The 9,090-nt window shown below is 36.6% G+C and overlaps 2 non-coding genes across 2 annotated transcripts; one reads left to right on the top strand and one right to left on the bottom strand.

Moving 5' to 3' along the window:
- Positions 1-1,731: 1,731 nt before the first annotated feature.
- Trnai-aau lies at positions 1,732-1,805 on the bottom strand. Its single transcript has one exon. It is a non-coding gene; the product is annotated as a tRNA-Ile (tRNA).
- A 4,349-nt stretch (positions 1,806-6,154) lies between these two features.
- Trnal-aag lies at positions 6,155-6,236 on the top strand. Its single transcript has one exon. It is a non-coding gene; the product is annotated as a tRNA-Leu (tRNA).
- Positions 6,237-9,090: the final 2,854 nt, after the last annotated feature.

The raw sequence follows: 9,090 nt of genomic DNA, 5'->3' as shown, positions 1-9,090 counted from the left end.
GTGTTTGTCCCTTGTATAGAGTTTACTGTAAAAGAAGCAGCGCTAACATATACAAGGCAAATCCATGACATTACTTACAGCATTTTCTCAAAGCAACATAGAGGCTTTTTTCTACGTAAGTTAGTTTATACCCTAAAGCAGTGTTTCCCAACCTTTTTCTGCCACGGACCCCTAGGAAATCATGTACAGTTTTTAGGGACCCCCTTAAACGGCAAAATAATCTGATCATGTATGGTCCAGAGACGACACCGCGGACCCCCATACGTATACTCGCGGACCGCCAGGGGTCCACGGACCACAGGTTGGGAAACACTGCCCTAAAGTTTACCTACCCTAAAGTTTATACACTTAAGTTTAGTTCAACTCTGCATAAACCTTAATTTTATACATTATTTATCGCCCAAATCATTGCGTGGCGGAACTGTGCAGTTCCATCGTACCGTATGTAGCAGGAATTAAGGTTCGAACCGTGTAAATTATTTTTCGGCCGGCAGTGCAATCAAAGATGTTAGGTAAATTGTTAGTCTAGTGTACATAATGTTTTATATTAAATTCATAAAAAATTAACTTTTTTTTTCTTTGAAACCTTTATCAAGACTCCTATTTGACAATAGATATATTTTTTTTACGTCCGTGAGATAGACGATATCCTATTTGACAATAAAAAGAATGTGCAAACGTTTGCCTGATGATAAGGAATTACCTTATTTTATTATGTCCCATCATGGGCCGTTTACGTAACGTTTGCTTTGTCAAAATATTATTATAATACTAGCTGTCCCGGCAAACGTTTCTTTGCCATATAAAGTATTTCGCCCGTATTATTTTATTGAAATGACTAAATAAGTATGTCACCATGGCAACGTCCATCGCTATCCCGTCGCAAAAACAATGGTCGCCGTCAGTCTCGAGTTGTAATAATTTACTATTATTTATGCAACAGAAGTGACACCTGTAGACAACTGGCGGGGATAACTAATGAAATGACGATTGATCAGTTATCGACCGGGAATGAACAATGATTAAATTACTAAAATGGCTATTAAAAAATAAGGGTTGATCGTAGAAGGGTGAAAATTGAGAATTGTATGTATTTTTGTATGTTGGATCATAAATAAATAGAAATTAAAAATTTTGTCTAAAAAATAAAATAAAAAATTTAGGGGGATGAAAAATAGATGTTGGCCGATTCTCATATATACCGGATAAGCACAAAAAATTTCATCAAAATCGGTCAAGCCGTTTCGGAGGAGTATGGCAACGAAAACTGTGACACGAGAATTTTATATATTAGATAAGGGTGGGTTGCGCTGACTTACTTTAACTATTTAACTTTAACTATATCAAAATATCAAATGAACAGTCAAATTTACTTAAAGTAAAAGTAAATTTGACTGTTCATTTGATATTTTATATACTAACTTAACTAGAACAACGCCTCTGGTGCAACCCAGCCTTAGGTATTATTTTTAAGAGTTCACAGAGCTACTCCAATTTAGAAATGAAGGAAAACTACAAGCAATCCATACTAATATTATAATTGCGAAAGTGTGTCTGTCTGTCTGTCTACCATATTCACGCCCAAACCGCTGAACCGCATGGAAATTGACATTCATCCCGGAAAAATGTATAGTGAGGTGTGATAAATAAAGTGTACCTAAGCTATGTAATTAATAAATATTGTCGTTAATTAAAACAATAATATCGTTCATAAAATACAAAAAAGGATATTGGCCCATGAGGGGATCGAACCCGCGACCTTCGCGTTATTAGCACGACGCTCTAACCAACTGAGCTAATGGGCCGTTGAAATTTGCAGTCAAATAGTGATTCAGTACTTAGGAAGTGCAAGTAAATTTTTTGAAATATACCAATTATAACGATAAATAATTAATATTTAAAAAAATACTTTAATTCCGTAAACATTATTCAGCAATTATTATGAAAATGTTTGACTTTGTTGATTCATATAGTTCCGAAAACACACAAGAGATGGCGCTAGCAGTACAATTACATATTATATTAACAAAAACTTTTTAAGTTGTAGTAAGTAAATTACAAAAATAGGTTTTGAAATGTTTTCATTTTAATTCATTATGTTCATCGCCATATTTTTTATTTAAATTACAATACTTAATTCTACACTTAATTACAGATATTTTTTGCTTAGATACAAGTAAGTACTTACATACTTAATAATTGTCCTCTAGGCTTGTTTGCACTATAATAATATCCTGTAATAACTTCAATACTACATTGTAGACCTAATATAAGACCTTCTATACACTGTCATAAACAATAATAACAGTGTTCAACCTTTATATTGCGGGATGTTACTTGTTATAATTTCCCGTGTATAAGCGTATGGCTCAATAAATAGAACTGACCTATGTATAATTTGTAGAATTATTCAATATGCCTTATAAAAATTGCATAGCCTAACACTCCTTTTTTTTTATGAAATAAGGGGGCATACGAGCAAACGGGTCACCTGATAGAAAGCAACTTCCGTCGCCCATGGACACTCGCAGCATCAGAAGATCTGCAGGTGCGTTGCCGGCCTTTTAGGAGGGAATAGGGTAATAGGGGAGGGTAGGGATGGGAAGGGAATTGGGGAGGGTAGGGAAGGGAATAGGGTAGGGGATTGGGCCTCCGGTAAACTCACTCACTCGGCGAAACACAGCGCTAGCGCTGTTTCACGCTGGTTTTCTGTGAGAACGTGGTATTTCTCCGGTCGAGCCGAACCATTCGTGCCGAAGCATGGCTCTCCCACGTATAAAATAATTTTCCTCGTTAATTGTGCTCATAAACCAGCTTTCATTGTAAGTAGTAGTCTGTAGTTGGTATTGGTATAGTGGTTAAAATAATATATTTTAATTTTTATATTTTATTTTAGTAATTTAGTAATGAACACATAATTACAACCCCAGGATTGAAATAATTAGACTATAGACTCTATGTCACAGGGGTTCCCAAACTTATTTTTGTTTAAAACTGCCCACTTCAAAGACAAAATTAATTATGATTTAGCGCCTCCATTGCTTCAATTTTAAATGCATCTATATGAAATAAATCACCCCGCAAGCCTCTACACAACGCCCCCATTATTTTTCTAGGCCCACACCGCCCGGCCCCCTTTAGACCTTCAGCCCACTAGGGGGCGTTATCGCCCGCTTTGGGAAAGGCTACTCTATGTCAATGTAACAGCGTCATACTATTTTCCATTACATAGTACTCTGTACTCCAATAAGTGCTTATTCCTAACCCATAACCCAATTATTGTTGTTGATTTGCTCATATCATCGGTAAGAGCAGAAGAGGAGCGTGCCTTGGCGGGGCCCCGTATACAATTATTAGGTTGCCCTAAGGTATGGTTGCCTTTTTTAACTTTAAGAAATAGTGAGTTATTAATAATTATGTTCACGTTGGGCCCCCGTGGCCCGGGGGCCTCGTTATAATTGATACAGCATATATGGCGGTAGCTACGCCACTGGGTAAGAGCTTCTCAAAAAGTTTCTGATATTTTGCCAACTGTTTGAAGGGGTTTTACACTTCATATCCATCCATACCCATACGTCCTAATAATTATTATAAATGCGAAAGTGTGTCTATCTGTCTGTCTCCTTCACACCCAAATCACGGAACCGATTTTGCTGAAATTTTGTATGGAGATATTTTGAGGCCCGGGAAAGACAAAGGATACTTTTTATCCCGGAAAAATGTGCGGTCGCCGTGCGATAAACCAATTTTGGCGCAACGGAGTTTCGGGCGACGGAGAACGTACTAGTACGTAGAGTAAAAGTGGGTTGCACCAGAGGCGTAGTTATAGTTAAGGTTGAGGTTATCGTCAAATATGGCGTCCATTATGGACTTTTACTATGGAATTCGACAGTTCATTTGACATTTTGTTATGGTTAAAGTAAGTTGGTGCAACCCACCAACAGCTGTCCAGAGTAGACAGAATGATAGAGTATGCCGACTTAGAACTGATGTTGAAATTTTTAAATTTGACGTCTTATGACGAAAATCGTCGCTAGGGTTGTTAAATTGTTTCTATATTGTTACCTACGAATTTAAAACTGTGACATATTCGCTGAACGTGTTCCTCTTTGGTCGTATTGTTGTTTGTGTTTTGGCACATGCGATTAAAATTGTCAGAATCCAATTTTGAAATCTTATTTTAAATATTTAAAAATAAATTATATCAGCCAGCGCGAGGCACATTCCGTTCATAATCCTAGTGAAACCCGACGAATTTGACAGACATTGAAACCTGTCCCTCTCTTTGCAGTCGAACTACTGGCAGTTATGTCTATTGTGAGCTGTCTATTTTGTTTTGAGAAACAACACGTAGTACTCACGTCATAAACTTAACTTCACATTGGTGTACAAAATCGCGGTTGCGCCATTCCTCGAAGCGTAGTGTGAAAGTATTGTGAGTTTTCTTGTTGAATCTCAATATTAAATATTTACGTGCTGTAAAGTTTCGCTTCTAGTTGTTTTACTCAAGAAGTTCTAAGGGTGCGTCCACAAATTACGTGAGGTGTTTAAGGGGAGGGGGTCAAGACAAATCTCACCTAACCTTACGTGATTTTTTTCTCATTGTTACAAAAAAAAAATGTACTATTTTGATCCATTTCGTCATGGTAGGTATACATCGCTTAAATACGTTATGCGATTTAGCTCATTCTCCAATTCGTTCGAATGAAAAATTCATAATTTCATTCATACTTTGCCGTTATACATCTACTGACTGTCAAACAATCCAACGCGTTTACGTAAGAAACACACATTAAAAAAAATATCACCGGCGGGGGAGGGGAGGTCAGAAAAAAAAAAACACCTCACTTAATTTGTGGACGCCCCTTAAGTACCATCGAGGAAATTGATACCTAGGCAGTTGACAGACCAACGTCTGTTGATCGGACAATGTTAATTGTGAATTGTCGACTGGGTTTGACGTAACGCGACCAAACTACGTAGGTCCCCATCTACTTAAGAATCAACTTCTCTGATAGTATCTACCTTAATTCTGCTGTTATAATCCGAGATTTGTTATATCCTAAGATCCGACCGTAAAATCCTGCATGAATCGTTTTTTTCGATCAAATATATTTTAAAATAATCTTTAGAACGTATAGAATGGATTAATGTTGGGTTGCCTTGTTAAAAGTAGCCGCAAGTACCTCTAATTGAGCAAAATGAAAGCCCGTAATACAAACTTGCGTGTATTCAATGGAAAAATAAGAACTAAGAAGGAATGACAGGACACTACGCATAAAAATAAAAACGCCTGTTACATAAAAATTGCAATCTTGCGGGTTCTCGACGTCCTCAAATTCTCCCAGGCATAATAATTGTAGGCCTGAACATTTGTCTTAAACAAAAGTGATGGCAACCCCAGTTTGCGGCTATCGTGCAACTGGCAACCATGGATATTCATGCACAAAATGCATAAAACTTTAATTTTGTATCAAAATTATTAAAAAAATCGATGCTTCAATTTTGATGAAGAACTATGTCTGTTTACGGGCTGGCAACCCTAGGTTGCGGCCGACTTAGAGCTGGCAACCATTTATACCTTATTTTATCTCGTCATTTTCTTTCAAATGATGTAAAATTTACTGAAAACAATATTCAAACAAATTATGCATTCATCTCATGAACATTAAACTTAACTAGAGGTACTTGCGGCTACTTTTGACAAGGCAACCCAACATTAATCCATTCTATACGTTCTAAAGATTATTTTAAAATAAATTTGATCGAAAAAAACGATTCCTGCAGGATTTTACGGTCGGATCCAATACTATTAAGTTTATACCGAGTTTAAAGTTTTGGATGCCAAACCAGCGTGTCAAAAAAAAACCTGTCAGTTGATGTACCTACAAGTACTAAAAAAAACCTGTCAGTTGATGTACCTACTACTAGTTTAATTAAAATGGTATGGGTTAATCACGGTGTTAATCTGTCGTACACATTTTGTTAATGTATGATACAGAACTAAAGGTTTTGAATTTTTTTTACTCTTAATCGTATTCGCAAATAATTATTACGGAACCTTGAAAAAAGTATACAAGTGTACCTATTAGCAATTTTACACGTGGTCACGAGCTCTAATCTAAGTAGCGCTATTTGAACTACTACAATATCCGGTAGCGTGGCCGAGCGGTCTAAGGCGCTGGTTTAAGGCACCAGTCTCTTCGGAGGCGTGGGTTCGAATCCCACCGCTGCCATCTTTTTTGACTTATTTCTTTTTATTTGTAAAATGAACTAAAGATTTTTTTTTAAGATTTATATAATAGGTACATACAAAATATGTAACTCTCTCTTGATGACGTTAAAGTTTTAATCGGTTGCGCTTCCTAGGTAACAATCTTTTAACGAAATTTTACTTTACTGACGTCTAAATCAGACGGTTTATTTCCCATTAGCGGTCGCTCGCGGCTCTTTTGAGTCATTCGTTAACCGGACTAAAAATGATTCCCAGTGTGTCTAGCATACGTTCAACGAAATATTATCTCACTCTTGAGCATAGCTGTTAAAATGTCGATATCGACATAATATATTATTATCTATTTTTCCCTTACGTACGTCGGGAGATAAATTTCTCGTTCGTAGACTAGCTTACTCGATAATATATTACGTCAACGTAACATCGAATGTCGACGTACACTAAGTACTTATTATTATCTACATAAACTGTACTTCATCATCATCATTTAGTGCCCTCTTCATAACGAAGTTCGGCGGTCAGCTGGTTGAATTTCTTCCGGTCTTGCCTCTTGGGCTAATTTCTTTCATTGTGGGTAGGTACATCTGGTCCATTCCTTTATGTCATCTATCCATTTTCTTCTTGGTCTACCAGGTGGTCTCTTCCCCGGAAATCTACCCTCTATGATCAACCGTAGAAATTCATATTGGGATCCTCTTTGTAGGTGACCGAAAAAACGTTTCTTTGGATGCAGATGTTCATTAGTTGACGTTCACGTTCACGCTCTTTTTAAAACTTCTTTATTCGATACAAATTGTGACCAAGAGATTTTTAACATTTTACGTAGTGTCCACATTTCAAACGCCTGTATCCGTCGACAACTATTTTTGTTTAAAACCCACCCTTCACAGGCGTACAAAAGGAAGGACCAGACATAACATTTAAGAACACGATATCTTGTTGAGAATGCTAGTTTTGGATCACACAGTACTTTACTCATTTTAAAGAAAGCTGTACTTAGTGATGGAATAATTTATTTTGATAAGGATTAAGAGCATGAGTAAAATAAACCTTTAAATGTAGTCCAAAAAAATTCAAGATTTTTAAATAAAAAATATGGTTATTGTGCCTCACTCGACAGGTGCGGAATTTTTGTAGATATTAATTATAATATCTACAATTACTTAGAACATTTTATTGTTCTATCTCTTATAGTTTAGGCAGCGTGCGCAAAACAAGTAACTTTTCTGATTGATTTTTTACATCTTGCCTCCGAAAAACCCAAGTATCTTACGGAACTCTATTTTTCCAAAATAAAATTCAGCCTATGTTCAGCAGAAACAATGTAGGATTCCAATGGTAAAATATTTTTCAAATCGGTCCAGTAGTTTCAGAGCCTATTCAATTCAAACAAACTAACAAACAAAAAATCAAAATATCTTTCCTCTTTATAATATTAGTGTAGATGTAGACTGGAAACTCTATAAGTCTATACTATAGTCTATATTATCATCTTCAAATACATACATCATCAAATTAATTATTATTGATTTGACGTGGATCAATCTTTATGATTTCTTTTATAAGTTGGTAGTATAATGTAGGTTTGAATGGGGAAATTATGGTATCTGTATAGCGCTGACCTCTATGGCAGCTTCTATGAATAGGTAGTCAATTTTTTGTGGAGTCGCTTACATTTAACGTTTTCCATAGTCAGAGTACCTGTGGCTTTCCCATACAAATACATCGTTTGATATAAGGGTCATAAGTCATAATTCACATGCAAAATTATTAATTACGAGCTTTTGCCCGCGGCTTCGCTCGCGTTAAGAAGTATTATTATATACAAACTTTCATCCCCTATTTTAACCCCTTGGAGGTGGAATTGATCAAAATCCTTTCTTAGTGGCTACGTCATAATATCTACCTGCATGCCCAATTTCAGCCCGATCGGTCCAGTGGTTTTGGCTGTGCGTTGATAGATCACCATGTCAGTCAGTCACCTTTGAGTTTTATATATATAGAAGATGACCAATGTATTATGATAAAAAGATTAAAAAGTGTAACGAAGACAGGGGCGTAGCTACCGGGGTCCCCGGGCCACAGAGAACCCTTATTTTTTTCAACAGTTTCATTAGGTAATAAAGGGTTCGCTGTCACCTGGAAATTTTAATAGGGGTTCGTGGGGCCGAAAATTTGAGAAGCCCTGATCTAAAACAGTGTTTTTCAATGATGCGACCTCCTTGGTATTGAAAATATTTAACGACTCCTTTCGCTTGATCCCCCCGGGGGTCGCGACGCACAGGTGAATAACACTGATCTGAAAAGTTAACATACGTCCGACACCAATAAGTTGTTAAAGTTCCACGGGATATTCCGATGTAACCCAGCCTCTACACCTCAACACGTTCATCTTTATACTACCTCCCCCTCACCTCTATCCCGACGGCATAAGGCTCAAGCACCTGCCTAGCTACCGCGTCCGAGTCATCCCCGTGCGATACCGACAGACAGACAGGTGGAGTCGCGGCACGCGCCCGCGTCTAGTGATGTCAGTGATTATAGTGAATGTCGATAAACTCGTGAAATGAAGAGCGGTGAGTTTTTTTTCTTTTTTTATTGGTGCAGGTTATTTTCGTTATTGGGTTAGGTTAGTTATTATGTAAGTTAATTATTTTTTATGTGATGTTAAATGCGGTCTAAGATTTTTTTCTCTAAACTCAGTCAAGACTCAAGATAAAATATATTCGAACATTATAAAAAAAAAGAATATCCATAACATGGGTTAAAAATAATTTAAAATAATTCTACGTTTTGTTTGGTATATTATTATTAAAATATAATATATATACGTGTGATATATTTATATATAAAAG

This window comes from Aricia agestis, chromosome 20, assembly GCF_905147365.1.
Source record: "Aricia agestis chromosome 20, ilAriAges1.1, whole genome shotgun sequence".
Taxonomy (NCBI): Eukaryota; Metazoa; Arthropoda; class Insecta; order Lepidoptera; family Lycaenidae; genus Aricia; species Aricia agestis.
The sequence above is the reverse complement of the archived record's forward strand: the minus strand, read 5'-3'. Positions and strand labels throughout refer to the sequence as shown.